The 24,428-nt window shown below is 39.2% G+C and overlaps 1 protein-coding gene and 1 pseudogene across 4 annotated transcripts in view; one reads left to right on the top strand and one right to left on the bottom strand.

The window, feature by feature from the left end:
- ZNF318 (zinc finger protein 318) overlaps positions 1–24,428 on the bottom strand; it is a 56,603-nt gene that overhangs the window by 31,621 nt on the left and 554 nt on the right. Inside the window, exons 2-5 of one of the 4 annotated variants that reach the window (XM_073224409.1) lie at positions 20,623–20,686; positions 16,537–16,683; positions 11,443–11,528; positions 9,759–9,841 (exon numbers count right to left, since the gene is read on the bottom strand). The gene's annotated coding sequence lies outside the window, so the exon portion shown is untranslated. Of the gene's footprint in view, positions 1–9,758; positions 9,842–10,419; positions 10,547–11,442; positions 11,529–16,536; positions 16,684–20,622; positions 20,687–24,428 lie in introns of all 4 variants that reach the window. The other 3 variants (XM_073224408.1, XM_073224407.1, XM_073224410.1) reach the window with 3 other exon arrangements.
- On the top strand, positions 7,393–7,818 carry LOC118969674 (RWD domain-containing protein 1 pseudogene; annotated as a pseudogene).

The raw sequence follows: 24,428 nt of genomic DNA, 5'->3' as shown, positions 1-24,428 counted from the left end.
CAGTCCCCACAGACTTTGTCTTGCCAATGGGTTTCAGCCCCGGGCAAGTTCGCTATGGATTGAGTGTGACCAAAGAAATTGACAGCATAATGTTCTTGGGATGAAAAGGTTATACCCAACTTTATTTCCAGGTGGCAGGTCAGTCACTAAAATCCTGTTCACTCAGGAGTGAGTCTGCATGCAGCAAGCCGGTCTCTACCTCTGGGCCCCTATGTCTGCACAGCCGTCCTTTGGGCCACTCTGCACAGCCATCCTGCTCATCCGTCCTCCGGGCCTCTCTGCAGTCATCCTGCACAGCCATCCTCCAGGCCTCTCTGCACAGTCGTCCTGCGCAGCCGTCCTCTGGGCCTCTGTCCTTGGCACTGCCACCACTCCAGCCTCTGCTCTGCTCTGCAGCCTTGCAGCCCTGCCACTGTGTTGTGTGCAGAGCACTGGGTGGAGCTCTTTATATAGAGTCAAATTGCCCACCAGTGTGCAGTGAGCTAGTCAACCAGGGCCAGGTGAGAATCCTGGCCACAGGAACTCATTTTATCCACAGACTTCCAAACCCTAGGAGATATATACCAAACACTCTGAGAGATGCTAATTGAGGCCTCTATCTCACTTGGCTTCAGGCAGAGAATGACCTCCCTCCCTCCCCAGAGTGGAGGGAGAGGAAATACAGAATGTGCATGTAGTTCCGCAACACAACTTCCATTCTCTCACATAGACTCAATCTGGATGATTAGTAGCGCTGGCAGACTGGTTCACCTCTCTTCCCATCTCCCTTTGAGGGAGATGGGGGAAAGGGGTACCTGGCACCTATTATGTTGCTTTCTGCTTTGGAGGCCTTTGCTGAAACTTCAAAGACAACAAAGAGAATTTAATTAACATCCTGTAACAACTGCTGTCTGTCATCAATTAGAGAAACTCTTACTAATCTGATGAAAATGGTTGATAAGGAAAAATTCTGTAATGTCCTAAAATTAAGTGACTTGAGGGTCAAATGAGAGAGTCAGTCAATTGCCACAGGCTGTAGCTAACCAGAAACTCCACATTCCTGGAGGAAGTCAACAATTATCTAGCAGGTCCCAAGAACCACTGCATCCCCCTTGCACAGGAGTTGTATCTGACCATCACCAACAACCAATTCCCGAGCCTTCTCTGTGGACTCACCACCTATCCCCAGACTTTCCCTACTTTGTGTTAGCCCACCTTCCTTATCTGTAGCCACCGTGAATTAGAGAACTTTCTTTCCTTGAGACCCCTCATATATATGCCTTGAATCTGGCGGACAAGTTGTTTCTGTTAACAGGCCTTGCTGCTAGTGAAGCAGAAATTTCCTGTCAGGACTCAGTCCTTATCTGGCTGAATCTGTAAAAGCACAATAAACCCTTTTATTTCAGAGATCTCTGTCTCTAGAACTTTTTGTCATGGTGAAATAGGTTGAGTCTCTCTCTCTCACACACACACAAACACACACACCCTATAGCAGACATATAGCAATGACAGATAAAACATGAACAGAGAAAAGTAAAGCAACCTAGGCTTTAAAATAAGATAACCCTGCTCCCCCTGTGAACATGCTGAAGCCACAGACCTCCTGATTTTTGAAATAAGTCTAGAAGCAAGGGTAGCAGTCAGAGATTTGGCTCCTGTGGATGGAGATTAAGGATCTTCCATTAGGTGGAGGACCTGGACCAGGTTTTCATCTTGAAGTCAAGGATACCCCTGCCCCTACATGAACAAAACTATTGCCAACTTTCTGCTTGGGGCGATAGCTTTATGGTAAGTTGTGTGCCAAGTGGGTGGGAGGGCAAAAGTTTTGACAGTCTATAAGTGATAACTGAGCCTAAGCACTCCCTGCTTGGTGACTACAATGGGCAATACTTTGATATCACCAATGTTCCTATAAATGAGTAACAAGCAATTAGAAAATATGATTTTAGACCCCACTAAAATGATAGTAAAAGGCTTTTTTTTAAAGGTATAAACTCATGTGCAACCAGGAATGGGAGGGAGATAATTCCCCATGGGGTAGAATTTTGGTCAATGGGACAAGCCAGTGAATAATTTCCCCCATATCTTCCCTTATCTCACCTCCCCTAGATGGGCTTGAGATGCAATTTGTTAATTGAGGACAGTTCCCAGCAATCAGTTTAATCTAGTAGCAGCCAGGTTGATGAAACATCCTTCTATTGGTTCTCCTTTCCTTCCTGCTTCATGCTCCTTGTCCCTCACACCTGCTCCCTGGACTCCCTAATAATAAAATGGGTAACCAAGGCTAACATAACTAACAAGAAAAAGATTGATATATTTGATTTCATTAAAGTTAAGAACTTCTATTTATCAAAAGACACCATTAAGAGAATGGAGTGGGAAAAGGCATATGCTACACACAAAAAGGACTCATATCCACAATATATAAATAACCACTACAAAACACTAAGAAAAAGACAGACACCCCAATCAAAACTGTTCAAAATTCTTGAGTAAGTACTCAAAAATGGAAATCCAAATGGCTAGTGAATATGTGAAACCTCATGGATGATCATGAAAATGCAAATTAAAACTATGAGATATACCACTTTACATTCAACAATAGAGTTAGAATTCCAAATGTTGGTGAGGATATGAAACAAGGGTATTCTCATACATTGCAAAGGGGGAGTATAAGTCAGCACAGCTACTTTGGAAACAGTTTGGCATTACTTACTAAAGTTGAAAATGACTACACAATTCTATTTCTAGGTATATATCCTACAGAAATGCAAGTACAGGTATACCAGGAGATGTGTATGGGAATGCTCACAGCAGCTTTATTTGTAATAGCCAAATACTGAAAATTGTCCACATATTCTTCAACAGTAAAATGGGTACATTTCAGTATGTTTATAAACATTCTATACAGGATTGCCAATTAACAAACTGCCTCATTCAGTAACATAGGTAGATCTTAAGAACATAATATTGAGCCAAAAAATTTAGACACAGAACTACTACATACTGGATGATTCCGTTTACATAAAAATTTTAAATTGTCAAAACTAAACTGTACTGAATAGGAATACAATCTTAGGTGGTAAGCTATACAGAAAAACAGATGGAAAACTGTAAAAATCAGCATGGTGATTGTTGCCGTAAGAATACCACCACTACTATTTACTTAATATCATTAAGTCAACTTAAAATTCTTTTTAACTTTGGCCCAAATTTAGCAATATTTGTGAAAATATGTGATGTGTCACCATAAGGATGGGAAGGGGAGTGTTGTCATTCACAAGAGTGGGGAGGAGGCTTCTGGGTTGTTGGTATTGTTCCATGTTTTAACTTGAGTGATTGCTTTTCCACAGATATTAGCTTTTTAATAACTTAATAAGCTGCACATTTGTCTTATGGACTTTAATGCATATGTGAAATTTTTCACAGTAAAAAGGGCTAGAGAGAATTTGCAACAACATGGATGGACCTAGAGAGTATTATGCTCAGTGAAATAAGCCAGGCAGAGAAAGACAAATACCAGATGATTTCACTTATTTGTGGAATATAAAAACAAAGTAAAACAGAAGGAACAAAATAGACCCGTAGACACTGAGAAGTGACTAGTGGTTACCAAGGGGGAGGGATAAGGATGGGTGTGGGGAATGGGGATAAAGGGCACAATAATTTGCAATTACAATGTAAATTGATCATGGGGACTGTTGAACCACTGTGATGTATATTCGAAACCAACACAAGATTGTATACTAACAACACTTTAATAAGAACAAAAAAGGCTAAAGAAAGAGAAGACAAAATTGTGATTTTATGAAATTTGAATCTCAGGCAGTATTATTTGTGTGCTAGCAAGCAATCCATGTTTCTAAGATGTGGCCAGCCTCCAAGATGACCCCCTGGTCACTGTCTCCTGGTATTTACACCCTTATGTAGTCCCTTCCCATATGGTACTAGGGTTGATTTGTGTGACCAATAGAATATGACAGCTTATCAAATTATTAAAAACTAATACAAGAATTATATTAACAGTTAATACAATGTTCATTATGTACCAACCATTTTCCCAATTTTCAACATGAAATAGCTAACATTTACAGCAAAGTATCCCAAATATGCACAATAAGGAATCTTAGAGATTGATATAAAGCAAATATGAAGTTTTATACATTATATATTTGCTTAATTGTATTAAAAATGACTTTCACATCAAATTTATATTTTCACAGGTATTGCTAAATTTGAGGCAAATTTAAAAAGAATTTACAGCTGACTTAATGATGTTAAGGGAACAATAATACTGGTGTGGTTTTCTATGGCAGAAAACACGAAGTCTGATGCAAATACAGGAGGAATGGGAAACACCAATTTATAATCACTGTGTTAGATGCATGGAATAAAGAGTAATCAAAAACTGTCATGGACCAAAAAATCCCAAAAGAAATTAAGAATATCTTCATGACCTTCAGGAGGCAAAGATTTCTTAAATAGGATACAAAAAGCAATAATGTAAATGAAACAGTTTTTAAATTAGACTATATTAAAATTAGTAACTTCAGTTGATCAAAAGACACCGTTATAAGAGTGAAAATACAAGTTATGGAATGAAGGACAAAACTGCAAAACACTTAACCAAAAATGTATTTGAATCCAGAATATATAAATAACTACATCAATAAGAAAACTATAGGTAATCCAGTTAAAAATGGGCTAAAAGGAAATACAAATGGGCAGAGGACTTGAACAGTCATTTCACAAAAGAAGCTATCCAATGGCCGTCAAGTATACGAAAAGGTGCTAAGCTGTCTTAATTATCAGAGAAATTGAAAAAAATTACTACACATTTACCAGAATAATTAAAATTTAAGAGACTGATAATACCAAGTGTACGCAAGGGCACAGAGCCATGGGAACCCTCATACAGAGCTGGTGGGCATGTAAATTGGTATAGCCACTTTAGATAACTGTTTGGCAGTATTTAGTAAGTTGAACATACACATACACTATGATTTAGCATGTCCTAAGTATATGCCCTTAGGAAATATAGACATATGTTCATCAAGAAGACCTGTACAGAAAAAGTTCTGGAAATGGACAGTGGTGATGGTTGTACAGTATTGTGAATGCACTTTGTGCCCCTTAATTATACACCTAAAAATGGTTAAAACATTAAATATTTTGATATGCATGTTTTACTACAATAAAAAAGATATGTACAAAATGTACTTTTGGCATTATTTGTAATAGTCAAGATTTCAACTGTAGAATGAATATACTAGATTCATACAGTGGAATACTATTCAGCAATGAAAAAGAACAGATTACAGCAGTTATATGCAATAACAATATGAATTTCACAGATACAATGTTGCACCAAAGTGGCCAGACACAAAAAAATAGGAACTGTATGACTATTTATACTGAGTTCAAAAGCAGGCAAAATTTATTATGGTGTTTTAAGTACAGATAGTGCTTATACCTGCTAATGTTCTATTTCTTAATCTAGATGTGTTCACTTTGCAGTAATTCACCACACTAGTCACTTAAGATGTTAAGTTTCGTTTTTCATGTTAGGTTTCAATTTTAAAAGTTTGGAGGAGGAGAAGAGGGAGATGAAGACATAGTCCTTGCTCTCATAGAACTTAAGGTCAAGCTAAGGAGACATAAATAATGTAAAATTACAACTGTGATAAGTACTATGAAGGAAAGGCACAGGATGGTCTGAGAACATGTAGTCAGGAGATCCAACATGGTTAGAGAAGTTAGGAGGTCTTCTCTAAGAAGTGATGTTGGAGCTGAGATCTGAAGATGAGTAGGAGGTACAAGTGGAGAGGAAAGCCTTCCAGGCAGAAGGGAACCCCTTATCCAGTGCTTCCCAACATTTACCTTTTCTTTTGTCTTTGGCTCTCCCTACTTCAACCCACTGGAGGGTCTCCACCCATCTTTATTCCAGGGCTGAGAGGAATCATTCCTTGACAGAATTGTTAACACCTTCCTGACATAAGATTTGGGAAGCTCTGCCATATACAAAGGCCCTGTGGTAGGAGAAACCATAGTGATTTCAGGGGCCAGATGGAAGGCCAATGTGACTGGAGGGCAGAGAAGAAGGAGGGTGAGGCATGGAGTTGAAGAGAAAGGCACGGGTTGACTATATTATCTACTATATTAAGTATTTTTAATATTAACATGTACTCACATCTGTGTATATGCTGTATTTGACTCAACTGTCTAATCCTGTTGTATATTTTTTAAGTCCAATATTGATGAGGAGCAACTGACTCTGATGATGGGGTTGCTGGCACATATCCAAACTGGCTCGTGTGTCCAGTGACTCCAGCCTTGCATATATAACAAGTAGGCCAGAAAAGGGACAGCCAGCCATCTAGAAAGAATGGTATGATGCTCAACTCACTCATGAATTGTTACCTAAAACCATGATTCATTGTTTGTAGGATGGCCGGGCTAAATACTGTATTTCTACTTACTAAATCTGGCAACCCCACCTGCTAGGATTTGGGGATCTGGAAACCAATTCCACCTACTATCCAGGAAATTGTTAGAACTGATTTATGTACTGTGCTTCTTGCTCATTGCTGACATTTCTTAGATCCTCCAAATAAGTAAACTCAGGTGGATTTACCCAGGTAGTAACTGCATGTGTTTTTTTCATCAATACAAGTCTATTATTAATGCAGTTATATCAAAATATCATTAAACTCAGAGACCAAAGAAGAAATCATAGTGAAAATGAAAAGGCACTTAGAACTGAATGGTAATGAGTATATAATACATTGAAACTCGTGGGGTGACATTTGTCAAAATTCATCAAATGGTACATTTAATATGCATGTATTTCACTCTACAGCAATTTTACTTTAAAAAAATAACTAATTTGTACCACAGGGCCAGCCTGGCTTTGGGCCCCAGGCTTCCCAGCTGGGGACTCTGCACCTGTGCCCACCTGGCTGCTGCATACCACCTGAGTGTCTGGGTAGTCCTTGAGCACAGCAAGGCCTTGATGACAGATTACCATGAGGAGTGGCACAAGAAGCTGGAGGCTCTGGAGTCCATCTACCCTGACTCCTTCCCAGCTCAAATGAACATTGGTACAAGCCTCCTAACAAATGGTCTTCCAAAATATAACTGGACTCTCCTGACACCACATTCTCCTGCAGGAGTGTTCTGCCTGACATGGTTCTGCTAAGTATTATTAGAAAATCCACCCAGCTTCACCATTACTGTGACATCTGAGGCTGGAGAAAATAGCGAAATTGTCTAGATACTCTCAAGTTTACATACAGTAAGAAATATCCAGATGAAGTCCCACCCATGAAGTATTCTCCCAGGAAAATCTAGGATATTGGTGGTGTTTCAGATATTTAAAAATTATTAGTATTATAGGCAGAAGAAAACGTTGGTATGGTGATCTTTTCTTTGGTGACGGCTGTGCAAGAAAATTTAAAGGAAATAGTCAATCAAATAAAAACTGGGGAAAAAAAAGAAAAAGGAACAAAAAGAGAAAGAAGCAGAAGTTGAAAAGCAGTTATTTCATGGCACTCTCATTACAACTGAGAATTTAAGTTAGAAGGCCAAGTTTGATGCAGAACCATTGGAAATTAGTGAGAAACAAATGAAGGAAGAACAAGCAGGAAAAATTAAGTAAGTGGGAAACAGCTATTTGAAACAGATCATAGTCCTAACACATCTGATATCCTGGAAGATGCTGGAAATAATGTGGAGGTAGCTGAGTCTTTGTTCCAAGAAATAGATCACATGGAGCTGGAGGAGGGTGAGGATGATAGAGACTACAATCCTGTTGACCAAGAGAGTGCCTGGACAGACTAACAGACTATCTCCATCTGCTGGAGAGGCATGACTCCCACACCATCTGTGGCTCTGTGAGATGATGTTCCTTCCCTTTCTTCTCTCCTAATAAGAAATAATTTTCAGGAGAATATTCTTCTGATAGTTTTCATCATTGAACTAAAAAAGAATACTAGTCTTTAAATTTCCATAAATAAATAAATTAAACTCCAGATAATTGTAGGCATGCAGAGACGTTTAGGAGCAAAAGGTACCGATGCCTGTAACTTCCTTGGAAATGCATTAAAAATAAGATGTTTGATGAATGGATAGAAGGAGGGTGGATAAATGGAAAATTGCATGATAAGGTAAATTTGGTGGAATCTTAACTGTAGAAATTCAATGCTGGGCAATTGGGTATCACCATGTAATTCTCTCAACTTTTATGTGTGAACATTTTCAGAATTAAATAAAAACCTCATAGGATAGGATGAAGATACAGTAATTCACAAAGAGAAATGTAGAGTCCTAAAGGCTTATATTAAGGAAGAAAGGTAAAAAATTATTAAGCTAAGTTTCCCTGGGAAAAAAAAGCAACACAATCACCTTCAAGAAAGAAAAAGAATGGCAGTAATAAAAAATGAAAGCACGAATTAACTGAAAATGAGACAAAGACACAACAGAGTTTGCAAAAAGACAAAATAAAATTATTTGAAATGAACTAATAGAAAAGGCAAAACTCTAGCAGACTTGACCAATAAAACAAAAGAGGGCAAATCAACAATTCTGGAAAGAAAAGAGGGATACAGGTAAGTTACAGTCAGGCCACAACTAGCCCTCACAAAGAGTTAGGAAAAGAAAAAAACCCACCCCCCTGGGTGGTAGCAGCCTCACCCTGGGTTTGCTACTTGGAAAGCTGGGTGAAGGCTGCTCTCATTCATTCCTTGTTCAGATAAGCTTCTGCAGTAAACAATATGTGCAACTGTATTGGCAGCCCTGGATTAACAGTTTAAAAAGTTATGAGATAATATGAACGACTCTGTGCCAATTAATTTTCAAACCCTGAACAATTAGTTCCCTTGAAAAATATAATTTATCCAACTATATCAAGGAAAAGTAGCAGCCTGAATAAACCTCTGAACCATTAAAACTAACAAATAAGTAGTAACAAAATTGACTTATAGAAAGTGTGAAATTTCTTATTTTTTTATGAAGTATAGCATAATTAAACACTATTGGAATCATCTGTTTGCTTAAATATAGATATAATGCAGCTGTGAAAGCACTTTGTTCTAGTGCCACCTTTTTTTAAATTAAAGTATCATTGATATACAATCTTATATTGGTTTCAAAAGTACAACACAGTGGTTCAACAGTTATCCATATTATTAAATTCTCACCCCCTCTACTGCAGTTACCATCTATCAATGTGGAAAGATGTAACAGAATCATTGACTGTATTCTCCAAACTGTGCTACCATCCCCGTGACCAACTTATATTGTGATTGTGAATATTGTGCCCCTTTATCCCCTTCACCCTTCCCTGCAAACCTGCCCCAACCTCTCCCTATTGGTAACCGCTAGTTACTTCATATCTGTGAGTCAGTTTCAAACTGAGGAGGACCACATAGTAACCAGCTCTTGATGAACAGCTTGAGTTCCGCAGTCATTCTGTGTCCAAAGCCTAGCAGTTAGCCAAGAGCAGATTCTCAGTGGGAGAATGTTTATCTGCCAAAGGTCATGGTCAAAGAGCTTCTGCAATGATGCCCCTGTCGGAACTTGCCACAAGCTTCATACAGTACCTCCATTTGCCACAAACACTGTGATCAAAAAGATTGTAAGGACCAAGTTGCATGGCAGACTGGACCAGCTGGAGAACCTTTTTTTCTTCTGAGTCTCACTCAAATGTGGCTTCACTTTAGGTGACCAGGTAAAGTCAGAGAAGTACACCTGAATATGGTAAACATTGTCTCTAAACTCACCTGAGTGATGTCTCTTTGTTTTTTTCATTTAGTAGTAGGTTTCACAAGTAAAACAATTTATCCTTCATTTTGGAGGGGACTGCCTGTAAGCAAAATCAAAAAGCACCAAGAAATTTCAATGAAGTGAAAAGCTCTTGTCCTTTAGTCTCCCTGCCTTTTGCTAGACATGTATTTCCTTAAGCATGTACAGTACCTGCTGTTTTATACTCGACATGTCCTGTCAGTCTTACATCATCAGTTCAGTGGACCAGTTCAATCTGATATGGCTACAAATCAGAGATTCCCACGGCCCCTCTCTCAGGCTTGATTATTTGCTATAACAGCTCACAAAACCCAAGGAAAAACTTTACTTACTATTACTAGTTTATTATAAAGGATACACATGAACAGCCAGATGAAGAGACATCAGGTAGGCCCAGAAGGGTCTGAGCACTGTGTGTGTGGATGGGTTCACCAACCTAGAAGCTCTCTAAGACCCACAGGGATTTTTATGATGGCTTCATCACCTAGGTGTCATTGATTATTAACTCATTCTCAGCACCTCATCCTCTCTCCAGAGGATGGGGGTTGGGAATGAAAGTTCCAAGCTTCTAATCATGGCTTGGTCTTTCTGGCAACCAGCCCCCGTTCTGAGGTCATCCAGGAGCTCCCCAAGACTCACCTCATTAGAACAAAAGACACTCCAATCATCCAGGAAATTCCAAGAGAATCAGGAACTCTGTATAAGAGGCTCCTATCACCCCCATCACTCAGAAAATTAGAAGGGTTTTAGGAGCCTCTGTCAGAAACTGGGGGCAGAGATCAAATATATATTTCTTATTACATCATAACTAGCAAGATCTTATGGGATGGGTAAAATGACCAAGATCTCAATGTATTAGATTATGGCACAGAGCCAGAGAATTCTTCTAACCATGACACAGTATGATAAATGTATATTGTTGTATATTGTATCTGCTGTTTTCTGTCAATTAAGCCAAAGAAAAAGACTTCACCAGCTCAGTATCCTCTTTGTGCCCCTTTCAGTAACACTCCTCCAAAGAAGATGAAACTGCTCTTTTGACTTCTAATATCCTTGATGCGTTTTTCCTACTCTTGAACTTCATACACCAGTAGTGTACAAGTATTACAGTTGTTCCACATCCCTGCCAGATTTTGTATTGTCAGTATGTCTCTCTAATTTAGCCTATCTAGTAGATGGGGTGCTAGTCTGTGTTTTCTTAGATACTGCATCTATTTGGCATCCATTAATCACAGGACCCTACTAACAGTCCAAGTGGTTTACATTTCCCCTGCAATCCAGCTTTTGTAAATATGCAAAAATCATATTACAAACCTCCCAACCCATATTAAGCCCATCTCCCCAATCCCTTCCTTTACCTAACTTTCACACACTAAGCCAATATTTCTCCTGCCCTAAATCACCCAGGGCCAGGTGCCAGACAACTAGAGACTGTTCCAATAGCCCAGAGCCTGCTCATATTATTCAAACCAACCAATCCTAATCTGTTTACCTTGCCTTTCTTGAAACAAATAAATAAATAAAGGCTGTGGCCTCTGCTTTCCCTTCACTTCCGCTTCTGCCTCCTGACCAAACCTGGTGCTTCCACATGTGACCCTGCACAGTGTGCGTACCCCCTTCTCCTGAAAGCACTAAGTAATAACTTTCTTTCAATGGCATTACCTTCTTCATGTCCTCATTCAGTCACCTCTGTGAATCCTGGAGATATAATTGATGCAGTATATATCGTTGTTTGAATTTCCAGGTCCCTAATGACAAATAAGATTGAGCATCTCTTAATATGCTTATTGGTCATTCAAATATGCCCCAGTGAATTGCTTGCCTAATTCTCCTGCCTATTTTTCTATTGGACTGTCTTTTTCTTATTGATTTTTAAGAGTTCTTTATATATTCTGCTATGAGTCCTTTGTCAGTTAAATGCATTACAAAAAAAAGTTTTCTTCCATATAGTGGCTTGCCATTTTACTTTCTTAATAGCATCTTTTAATGTCTTAATCAGCTCTTGCATTTAAAATTGTTATTTTTAAACTCCTGGCAGAGAAAACAGTTTGAGAGAAGCTTTCGGGATAAAAACCCAGAAGCCTGAAAACCCACCTCAGAAATTTTATAAACAATAATCTTTAAAGAAAAAATTTTGAGACAGGTCTTTTTCTCTATAGTCCCAGAAGAAATAAAAAATTCCTTGAGTCTGGGAGAAAAGGGAAATCAGAGGTAAAGCAAAGAATTTGGACTTTGAGTGATTCAAAACCAGGGTAACTTATGTCTCAATTCTCCTACCTCTATGCCATGCATAGAAATGTAGACATGATAATGTGCCATAACTAGACAGAGGGGACACAAGACAGCCTCCTAAATTTCCTGAGACCCAAGAGTGTTTTGGAGGAACAGTTTCAGGTTGAACCAGTAACTCAGGTAGGACGTGGATATTGAGAGAGATCCTCAGTGCCCGTGAGAACAAGAGCCAATAGGGGACTGTTATCAGTGGAGGTGCTGCTAAGTCATGACTGAGCCAAGAGATAAGACCAATACTTTCTTGAATGCAGACTTAAAGGACAGTTGCCAACAAAGTTCCCAGTGATTAGAAAGAAAGAAAAGGAAAACTGCTTCAGAAACCAGAGGTCTCTGATTATTAACTCATTCTCAGTCCCTCATCCTCTCTCCAGAGACCCTGTGAGAGCAGATCGGAGACTCTCCCCATTCACTGGGAGGTCACAGAGCCATACTCCCAGAAGACATACTAGAAAGAATCAAGAGGAGAAGGAAGAATGAAGGAAGAGGAAACTATCCGAAGGCCTAAAAATTTACCTGAAGGAGTTATTTCAAGAAGTCTGTTTAAACAGAAAGAGATGTAAATAATAGCTCTATTAATTGGCAAGTTCAAGCTACCAACCAACTAGTGGTATTGGGGCTGTCAAGATTTGATTAGCTATAGCAAATGAACTATATTTTCTTGGCACATGTGATTGTAATTTTGTAACCACACTATTACAAGTGTAAATGATTTTTGTGCTTTCCCGCCTCTGGAGGGAGCCTCTTTCACAATTATTCCCATCTTTGGTAATAATTTCAATGAGACTAGATTTAATCTCATTGTGAAATTAAAAACCCAGCAGAGTTAGGGTTTTTATGTTTTGCTTTTGCCAATCATCCTATTCTGAAATAGAAACAATGTTTATACTCACAGTATTCATTGTGTTTAGGAACACAGAAATACTGATTAGCACAATATTAGGGCAATAAATCAAATTCATGATCAAGAAAGAAACTAATAAGAACTATAGGTTTATTTTGAAAATAATTTTGCCAGCACAAAAGTTTTATATGACACCTTTATTTGAATTATACTTCCAAGGACATATTATGTTAAGAGAGAACTGAGCAAGTTGACAGTATCTATGTACAGGCACCAAGTCTCCATTTTGCACAAATGGAAATGGAAAACAGGATTGCCATTTTTGTAAATATTCTCATTCTAATAGCTTATCAAATCAGATTCCTTGAACTAGCTCTACAATGCAGAATGATACTTCTCCCTCTTGCTGCCAGGAAGAGGGGACATCTTCATTTTTTTCCACATACATTTTTGTTTTGAGATTTGCTTTTAAAGGCCAGGCTCTGGGTTATGTCCACTATACTTCAATTTTTTAAAAAGTAAAAAAAAATAAATAAATAAAGGCCAAGCTCTAGAATTTCACTAGTTAACCTACAAAGCTAAATTCAGGCCTTCAGATCTCAGTTTAATTGGCTGAAGAAAGAGATGGAAGGATTTCATTTAATAAGGAATATACTGCAGGAATCTTCCATATTTACTTTCCACATCAATAACTCTCTTCTTCCCATTTATTAACTCCATTTTCTCTACCCTGAGAAATATAGAAGTCTTATCTCAAAAATGACCTGAACGTGATATATCTGAACAATGGATTACTTACTACTCAGAAATAAAAAGGAATGAACCAGATACATGCAACAATATGGATAAATCTCCAGAATAGGCTGAGGAAGAAGTCAGGCCCAAGAGCATGATTCCATCTACATGAAGTTCCAGAAAAGGCAGGAGTCATATATAATGATAGCAGGTCAATAGTTGCCTGGAACTGGGGGTAAAGTGAGGAATTGACCACAAAGGGGCTTCAGGAAACTTTTTTGGGTGATGGCATTGTTTTATATGTTGACTGTGGTAGTTACGTGAGTGTATACATTTGTCCAAACTCATTGAGCTATACATTTAATTATACAGTTAAACTATACATTTAATTGATTAATTTTTATATGTAAGTTCTACCTCAATGAGTTTAATTATTAAAAATTAACTGAAAAGACATAGAAGAGATTAAAAGAATTCTAAGAAATTCAACTTTTGTTTCTGGCAACAGTGAAGTCAGAGTCAAAGTTGAATCTTCCCACTGAAAACAATAAACTAGCAAAGAGAGAAATCAGGGAAACAATTCCATTCACAATTGCATCAGAAAGAATAAAATACCTAGGAATAAACCTTACCAAGGAAGTGAAAGACCTATACTCTGAAAACTACAAGACACTCATGAGAGAAATTAAAGAAGATACCAATAATGGAAGCACATCCCATGCTCATGGATAGGAAGAATTAATATTGTCAAAATGGCCATCCTGCCTAAAGCAACCTATAGATTCAATGCAATTCCTATCAAAATACCAACAGCATTCTTCAATGAACTAGAAAAAATCATCCTAAAATTCATATGGAACCACAAAAGACCTCAAATAGCCAAAGCAATCCTGAGAAGGAAGAATTTAAAGCAGGGGGAATTATGCTTCCCAACTTCAAGTTCTACTACAAAAGCCACAGTAATCAAGACAATTTGGTACTGGCACAAGAACAGACCATAGACCAATGGAACAGACTAGAGAGCCCTGATATAAACACAACTATATACAGTCAATTAATATATGATAAAGGAGCCATGGACATACATTGGGGAAATGACAGCCTCTTCAACAGCTGGTGTTGGCAAAACTGGACAGCTACATGCAAGAGAATGAAACTGGTTATTGTTTAACCCCATAAACAAAAGTAAACTCAAAACGGATTAAAGACTTGAATGTAAGTCATGAAACCATAAAACTCTTAGAAGACAACATAGGCAAACATCTCCTGAATATAAGCATGAGCAACTTCTTCCTGAACCCATCTCCTCGAGAAAGGGAAACAAAAGCAAAAATGAACTCATGGGACTACATCAAACTAAGAAGTTTTTGTACGGCAAAGAACATCATCAACAAAACAAAGAGGCATCCTACAGTCTGGAAGAATATATTTGTAAATGACATATCCAACATGGGTTAACATCCAAAATATATAAAGAACTTACACGCCTCAACACCCAAAAAGCAAATAACCTGATTAACAAATGGGCAGAGGATCTGAACAGATAGTTCTCCAAAGAAGAAATTTAGATGGCCAACAGACACATGAAAAGATCCTCCACATCACTAATCATCAGGGAAATGCAAATTAAAACCACAATGAGATATCACCTGACACCAGTAAGGATGGCCAGCATTGAAAAGACTAAGAACAACAAATGCTTCTGAGGATGTGGAGAAAGGGGAACCCTCCTACACTGCTGGTGGGAATGTAAGCTAGTTCAACCATTGTGGAAAGCAATATGGAGGTTCCTAAAAAAACTAAAAATAGAAATACCATTTGACCACGGAATCCCACTCCATGGAATTTACCCAAAGAATACAACTTCTCAGATTCAAAAAGACATATGCACCCCTATGTTTATTGCAGCACTTTTTACAATAGCCAAGATGTGGAAGCAACCTAAGTGTCCATCAGTAGATGAATGGATAAAGAAGATGTGGTACATATACACAATGGAATATTATTCAGCCATAAGAAAGAAACAAATCCTACCATTTGCAACAACACGGATGGAGCTGGAGGACATTATGCTCAGTGAAATAAGCCAGGCAGAGAAAGACAAATGCCAAATGATTTCCCTCATTTGTGGAGTATAACAATGAAACAAAACTGAAGGAACAAAATGGCAGCAGACTCGGAGACTCCAAGAATGAACTAGCGGTTACCGAAGGGGAGGGGTGTGGGAGGGAGGGAGAAGGGGATTGAGGGGTATTATGTTTAGTACACATGGTATGGGGGATCACGGGGAGAACAGTGTAGCATAGAGAAGGCATATAGTGGATCTGTGGCATCTTGCTGCACTGATGGACAGTGACTGCATTGGGGTATGGGTGGGGACTTGATAATATGGGTAAATGTAGTAACCACATTGTTTTTTCATGTGAAACCTTCATAAGAATGTATATCAATCATACCTTAATAAAAAAATTTTTAATTAAAAATATTTTAAAAATTAAAATGAAAAAATAAAAGATGCAAACACTTTCAATATTTTCAATACCAGTTTCCTTCCTATCATTATTACACTCATCTTCTCCATAATTCTCTATAATTGGCTTTGATCTCCACACTCAACTGAAATTGCCCTTGGTGAGATCAAAGGACACCCCTCTCTATCCAAATACAAAGACCACTCCTACTCTTCCTAGAACTCTTAGCTCCTAACCTTTCCTTCCTTGAACTCTCCTCTCAAACTTCTTTAAGGTGCATTCCCACTGCTCTGCACCGTTTCTTGATACCTTGACTGACTAGTCGCCTTCCTTTTCTTGACCTCTAGTTTTGGCCAGCTGTAGGTGGACATTTCCTTTTTGAGGGTGAAGGTGGAAAAACATCTGAGAATTTCTCACCTTCCAAATCTTTTATAAAGCAGATCCCATTTGTCACTATAGATGCTGAACATGCCAGATACTTGCTTTCGCAGCCCTTTTTTGTGGCTCGATGCTGGCACAGATCTAGGCTGGGCCAATCAGATGCAGCTATCTTAGACTCTGACCCTGGAGTTATTGGTGAAAAGAAGCACAGTCAGTGGAAGAGTGTTCCCAGCAGCAACAACTTCCTGTTTCCACAGTAGCTTTGGCAGCAGTGCCAGGTTCAGGTTCTGGCCTAATGGTGTCAGCAGTGTAAGGCGTGACATCTAGTGGACAGTAGTATCCTCGCCAGACACTATTTATGGAGTGGTTTTGGCTGTGGTTATAGCTTCTTAGGCTCTGAGCCTGGTTCTCCAGCTTTCCCAGTGACTCTGTGAACTATTTATAACCTAACTTAAAATCAGAATCTATTTCCGTTGCTTGTGACTGAGAAGTCTGACAAATATAGCACTTCAGAAAGCTGTCCTCAGTTCTTTCTCTATACCACCTAAAACCACACAAACTTCTGTAGCATTATTAAAGAATTTATACACTCTAGCACATTATCATTTGCCACCTTATACTTTAATTTTTTATTTTCCTCTGTTTATTTATGTATATTTATAGGGCCTGTTGTGCCTGTAAATTATGTCTCTCCAACAATACCATGAACCTTAAGAACAATTAAAGTGGAAGATAAGACAGCCTTATAGAGTTGCTGATGGAAATAATGGGAACAGGACAAACTGAAGATAGAGAGTGAATGGCTGGCTGGTTCAATGTTCTTGAGTGTTTGAGAGGAGAAGAGATCTAGTATCCAAGTCAAGGAATTGGCCTTGGGAGCAGAAACAGGCCACCTGGAGCAGAAGAAGGGCAGGCAGAGTGTGGGGGTATAGATGCTGGCTGTGGTAGTTGTGCTGGTGGGCGCCTTAATTTTCTTTGTGGATTAGGAAGCAATGTCAAATAAACTAGTGAAACAACCCAAATTTCGATCAATAGGTGAAAGGACAAAAGAAATTTTTACCTAGTAACCTCTCCTCTTTTGCTCCCTGACTACTATCAAAAGACCCTTCTGAGAGGGTCCTGTGAGAACAGAGCAAAGGGAATGTAGGTAAGAAACAGAGCAGATAAGGTCGCCTGATTTTATTCAAGGATAAATTCACAGCAGGAGGCCTATCTTCTCAATCCATTCAGTATTAAACTTCAGAGTGAGATGTTGTCATTACAGGCCATTAACCTGTGTATTTGAATTGAAAGATGAAGTGTGTGACAAAGAGGACTGACTTTGCCAATACATTGATATGGCAGACACTTTCCATCCACTGAATGAGTTAAAAATATACAGCTCCAAGTATAACAACAAAGCAAAGCTGAAGGAACAAAACAGCAGCAGACTCACAGGCTCAAAGAGACTAGCTGTTACCAAAGGGAAGCAGGTGGGGAGGGAGGGAGAAGGGGATTAAGGCGTATTATGATCAGCACACAGGAGCATGGGGAAGGCAGTATAGCACAGAGAAGACAAGTAGTGACTCTATAGCATCTTACTATGCTGATGGACAGTGACTGCAATGGGGTGGGGTGGGGATTTGATAATATAGGTGAATGTAGTAACCACAATGTTGCTTATGTGAAACCTTCCTAAGATTGTATGTTAATGATATCTTAATAATAATAATATATAGATATACAGTTCCAAATTTTGACAAAAAATATTTTAAATGTAACAGGTAAGTACACTACATTGTAAACACTTTTCAAATTTTCTGTATATTATGACATTTTGATATCTTAAAAAATCCTTCTGGCTGGAGAGAGACTGCCTCTTCCAGGGAGCTAATTCCTAAAGATAGTAACAACTTGCCTGCAAGCTGCTTTTCATATGCAAAATAACCAATACTCCCAACTCCAATTTAATCTAACTCTCCTGCACCAAGCCAATATTTCCCTTGTCCTAAATCATTCTAGGTCCAGGTACCAGGTAATGAGAGAGCATCCTTATAGTTTTACAGCCCACCAAAATTATTCAAACTAGTCAATTCTAAATTACTTGTCCTGCCCTGCCTTGTCTTTCCCATAGAAACCCATAGAAGCCCCAATAAGCACCAAGGACTATGCTCCACCCTTCCTCCTGTCTTCTGCCTCCTGACCAATGCTGTTGCTTCCTCTGTGGCCCTGCATGGTAGGTGTTGACCTCTTTCTACAATATAGGAGCTTAATAAATTTCTTCCTTTCAAGTCTCATTCTCGTCTCTTTCAAAGTGGTCATACTGCCTTTACCATACCATATCCAACATGTACATTCTTAAAACATGCATTTTGTCAAAATAATCCAATTTTAAAATGGGCAACAGATTTTAATACACATTTCACCAAAGAAGGTATATAAATGGCTGGTGAGTACATGAAAATAAGAAGTGGGAAAAATGTTCAACATCATTATCCACCAGGGAAATGCAAATTAAAACCACAATGAAATACCATTTCACATCCATGGGAGGGACTGAAATAAAAGAGAGAGACAACAAATGTTGGCCAGGATGTGATGAAACAGGACATCTCAGACACTGGGGATGTAAATGGTACAGTAACTTTGGAAAACAGCTCAGTTTCTTAAAAAGGTATACATGAATTTACCATAAGACCTAGCAATTTCACAACCAGGTATCTACCCAAGAGAAATGAAAACCTATGTCCACACAAAGACTTTCAGATGAATGTTGATAGTGTTATTCACAACAGCTAAAACTGGAAGCAACCAGATCTCCTTCAATGGATGAATGGATATATAGAATATGGTATATTCATACAATGGAACACTATTCAGGAATAAAAAGGAAAGAATTGGAATGCAAAGTTGGGTTAATATTAGAAAATAAACTAATATACACTCTATTAGAAGGGTAAAAAACAAAAATTACATGTTCATCTCAATAGACAAAGAAGAATTTGACAAAACAACCTTTCATGATAAAAACACTCAACAAATTAGAAATAGAAGGGAATTTCCTCATCCTGACAAAGACCATCTCTGAAAAACACATGGCTAACATCATACTTAATGGTAAAAGACTGAATACTTTCCCCTAAAGTCAGGAATAAGACAATGATGTCTACTCTCACCTATCGAACACTGTAGAGGAAGTTCTAGCCAGGGAAACTAGGCAAGAAAAAGAAATAAAAGGCATCCAAATTGGAAAGAAGTAAACTATCTCTATTTACAGATGATATGACTGGGTGTATAAGAAATCCAAGGAATCCACTAGAAAGAAGTTTAGCAAGGATGTAGGATATAAGATCAATACAAAAAAATCAACTATTTTATACACTTGCGAGACAGGGACTGTGGGCTTAGTCAGAGTAGGGTGAGGGCCTCTGGAAAAAGCAAGGTAGGATATTTGCAGTCGGAGCAATGTAACTGCATGTAAGGAAACCCCCTACCAAAACTCTGTGTTAAAAATTAAGCTCTAGGGTCATTCTTCAGTGAGATCAGTTAATATTCCCCAGATAAAGAAGAGTAGCACGTTTTTATTATGCTAATCATTTGTAATCATGTGTAAGATTCACTTTAGCATGCTAAAAGACCCAGGCTTATGTGCTGTCTTTCCTCCTTCAGATCTGATGAGGTGATTTTGCAAACTGGGCAACTAATTTAGTAAGTAAGCCCAGGCATAAACAACATAGCAAAAGGCAGGAAGGATTCCACCTTAAAGATAAGACTGCATTTTCACACTCAGGAAGTTAAGAAGTTAGAAATTCTTAACTTACTCTTTAGCAAAAAATACCTCAGCCCACCTTGGGAGCTGGGCAGGCAGCCTTTTTTGATATGCTCCCAGACCAAGAGCTGGTATCTCAGGGAGAAATCATCAGAGCAGGAAGTTGCTTGTGTTAAATTAATTCTAAATATTCAGGGACCACTTAACAAGTCCACACCCCTAAGCCTTTTATCCTGTTCCCAAAAATCCTTATCTGCCTATAAAACCCCTAGACAAGGCACCACTATGGGCTCTCTTGTCCCCTCCTGGTGTGAGCCAGGAGCTCTGTCCTTTCACTTTATCTCTAAATAAAAGCCTGTACCTTGCTCTCCTACCTTGAGTGTTTGTGAAGCTCATTCTTCGGTTTCATGAACAAGCACCCTGGCATCACTTGCATTTCTGGAGCAATCCACAAATGAAAGGGAAAAAAATTACATTAAGTGAAATAGGCCAGTCATAAAAAGACAAATACCGCATGATTTACCCTATATGAAATACTTACAGTAGTAAAATTCATAGAGACAGAAAGCATAAGGTGGTTGCCAGGGGCTGGAAAGAAGGGGAATTGAGTGTATTTAATGGGTATAGGGTTTCATTTTGGGAAGATGGAAAAAGCACTGTAGATCGATAGTGGTGATGGTTGGATAACAATGTGAATGTACTTAATACCACTGAACTGTACACTTAAAATGCTTAAAATGGTAAATGTTATGTGTACTTTGCCAAAATAAAGAGAGAGAAGGAAGTACGGACACCTGCTACAAATGTAGAGGAACCTTGAAAACATGCTAAGTGAATGAAGCCAGTCACAAAAGACTATATATTACATGATTCCATTCTGTAAGTCCAGGGAAAGGAAATCCTCTAAAATATACCAGGGGCAAAATACCTCTAAAAACCAAAATCAGTCAAAGGGAGAAATAAAGTTTAAAACCATTTATTCCTTACAAACTGCAGGCAGGCCCACCTCTCTCTCCTGCTCCAGCAGCAGCAGCAAAACCGGCCCTCCTCTCACCTCTGGGTACAGGTAAGCCCTCCTTGCCCAGGTAATTACCCATTGATAAGGAGATGAACTTCTCTCCACCCCTGAGGAATGATGCAAATGCCCTAAATACACACTTCTCTCCACCTATGAGCGCCTATTGATATGCAGACGTACCAAAGCCAGGTGAGATATTCTGGAAATATTACAATTTTACCCACAGGATATTTTATGATTCCATTCACCTGAAAATCTGAAACAGGGAAATCAACAGAGACAGATAGTAGACTAGGGCTGGGGTGGGTGGAGGGTGGAGAATAAAAGACTGACAGCTAAAGGGTGTGAAGCTTCCTTTTGAGGTGATGAAAATGTTCTGATTGTAAGGTTGGAGGCACTGGGGGGAGGAGTCCGACACTGATGACCTGCCAAAGTCCCAGGCTGCTGCCCCCCCCAACCTAAAAAAGGTGCCTTAGGCTACACAATCCTCGTGGTGCCGCTGTAAACCTATGCTCTCCCTCCCCCTACCTTCTTTAAAAGCTCACTGCCTGCCCTGCTGGGTGTGACTTCCCCGGCCCGTGATAACCAGACCAGGGAATATCACCCAGGAATTGCGTTCAAATAAACTACCAGGCCCTTTGTTGCCTCTCGTCGCCTGCTTATTACAGCTAAAATTTATCTTACACTGATGCCAACTGTAATGACAGCTGAATGCACCTGTGAATATAGTAAAACCCACAGGATTATACACTTTAAGTGGGTGAATTGTTTATGTGAATTATCTCTCAACAAAGCTGTGTTTTTTAAAGAGGAGCAGACTACTGACACATGCTACAACACTGGCAGACCCCAAAAACATTATGCTTAAATGAAAGAAGCCAGACACAAAAGACCACATAATATGACTCCATTTATGTGAAAGAGAAATTTTCTTTCTGGGAAAGAGAAGCAGATGACAGGTGGTGTGCGCAGGCCTAGCTTCTGTTCCCTTCCAAGCCTTAAAACTAGCACCACTCCACGTGACCTTTCAAATGCTGACCTGGCAGGAGGATGATGTGGGTTGGATGAACACCTGGATGTGGCAGGGCCTTGCCCAGATTCAACCCTACCCACATTTGCCCCTTTGCCCTCTAGCAAATCACCTTGCTGATAACTATGGAGCAAAGTACAGGCAGAAAAGAGCAAGTAAGCCAAGAGGGTACTGAGGAGACAGAACCTACTGCCTTGGAAGCCACCATCTGAGAGAGCTCTTCTTCATTTCTCAGAGGTACCTTTACTGTCCACCCTTCCTTCCCACCCACTCCAAGGCACTCAGTTGAATCTGCTCACCCCAACTCCTACCATTTCTATGAGATCCTGATCATCCAAGCTCAGTTCTTCTGTGAAAATGAATAAAAGAAACCTCCTTCAAAATGGGAGTCAGGAAGCTATTAAGGAGGTGCTGTCAGGCATACCAGTCAAGCAACTTACGTAGATTAGCAGAAACAAGGAAGATTTCCTCTGCCCAGCAACAGCATTGTCCTTGCCTACTGCTAATGAGAAGCTACCACCAGTTCCAACTCTCACTTTCCTCCAATGAAGTCTTGTTCATAACAACCCCTCCCAACTTCCTCCTTCCTCTTGAAAAGGTCAGCTATCCTCCTTGGCTCTCTGGACTTGCCTCTGCTCTGGTTCTTGGAGGCCTGTGTGTCTCAAATTGCAATTCCTCTGCTAATCCTGACTTAGCTTATTTGCTGCTCAATTATCTTTGTTGTTTAATTTTTAAGATTGACAGTTCACATCAGGTCTGGATGTGATGAGTCTGAGGTCAGTTTTCAAAGTTGTAGAACCTTCCTTCAGCCCTCCAGGTTTTAGGAACTGCGACCATCCCTCCACTGTATGGACTGTGACTTATCTAGTGGCCAATGATTTCCACCTTTCTCTCCTTATCTCCTGTTCCCACCTGTTAATCCTCTTACCAATAATTTCCAAGGTGGAAGAAAGAAGACAAACTTGTACTGTTGGCCTCATTGTTTGGAAACCCTGTGTAAATTTCTCTGGGAAACTGGGTGAAACAATGGAGCCAAATGATACTGAATGGAGGATTATTTATCTTTCCTCCTTTATGTTCTGGGAAAACATAAATTAGTTGGTTGTGACAGGAGGAATCCTGTCTGTGGCATGAGTCTTTTGCCAGACTTTTTGCCAAAAATTTGGACACTGGAGTGTTATGAAATTGAGGGGACCACATCCTGCACCACCTTCTTCAGATAGTCAGTGGGAACTTGGGCCCTACCACTGTGCCTAAGCACCAAGCTGGCCAAGGGCTGGGGTGGAAGATGGCAAAGGAGGAGTAATCTTTAACAGAAGCACCAACCGCCCCTCTTACTCTCTTTTCAGAAGTGGTTTCTCCAAACAGCCCTCTTGTTCTCTCTTAGATGCCTACACTTGACTATACCTCATCCTGCTTGTACATATGCAATGAAACACTTTAGCTCAGACCTCTGTATAGGATGACCTATTTGTCTACAGTGGCTAATGTAAACTTACAAATAGCTGCTCACTCTCAAGATAGCTGCACAGTATTATTTAACTGTCTCCTGTATTTCTTGCAAGAAGGTAATTGAACATAGTGGCTTGATCCAATTAAAGCTGGATTTTTTGGCATAAATATTTTATTTTTCATAAGGAGGCACACAAAATCTGGTTGTCTCTTTTTTTGTGAGTTAGTAGCCACAGGTGATCCATTAATAATTAGAGGTTGTGAAAACCTACATTTCTTAATTTGTAAAAACAGGAACAATAATTCTTGACGTTAGAGCTACCAGGCTTCTTATTGAAATCAAATGAGATAATCATAGCTATTTGGTGAGCTACTCTTCTTTGGGTGCTGTACACACTTGTGTGAGGTAGGTACCAATAGCACGCCCAATAAACAAAATAAAACTAAACGAAGAGGTAACTTGTCCAAAATCACACTGCTAAAAATTGGTGGGTCAGAATTCAAACCCAGTTCCATCTAACTATATAAAGCTTATGTTTTTCTCACTGCTTCCCTTAAAGACATACATTGTGGGACTACACTTAGCAAGATACTTGCCCTAAGCCCTTTAATTACTCAATTATCTCCACAGTACTTTGGTATTAGTATTATTGCCCCTCTTGTACAGATAAAGAAATGGA

This window comes from Manis javanica, chromosome 16 (assembly GCF_040802235.1).
Source record: "Manis javanica isolate MJ-LG chromosome 16, MJ_LKY, whole genome shotgun sequence".
Taxonomy (NCBI): domain Eukaryota; kingdom Metazoa; phylum Chordata; class Mammalia; order Pholidota; family Manidae; genus Manis; species Manis javanica.
Note: the sequence above shows the minus strand (reverse complement) of the source record. Positions and strands in the feature narration are given on the sequence as shown.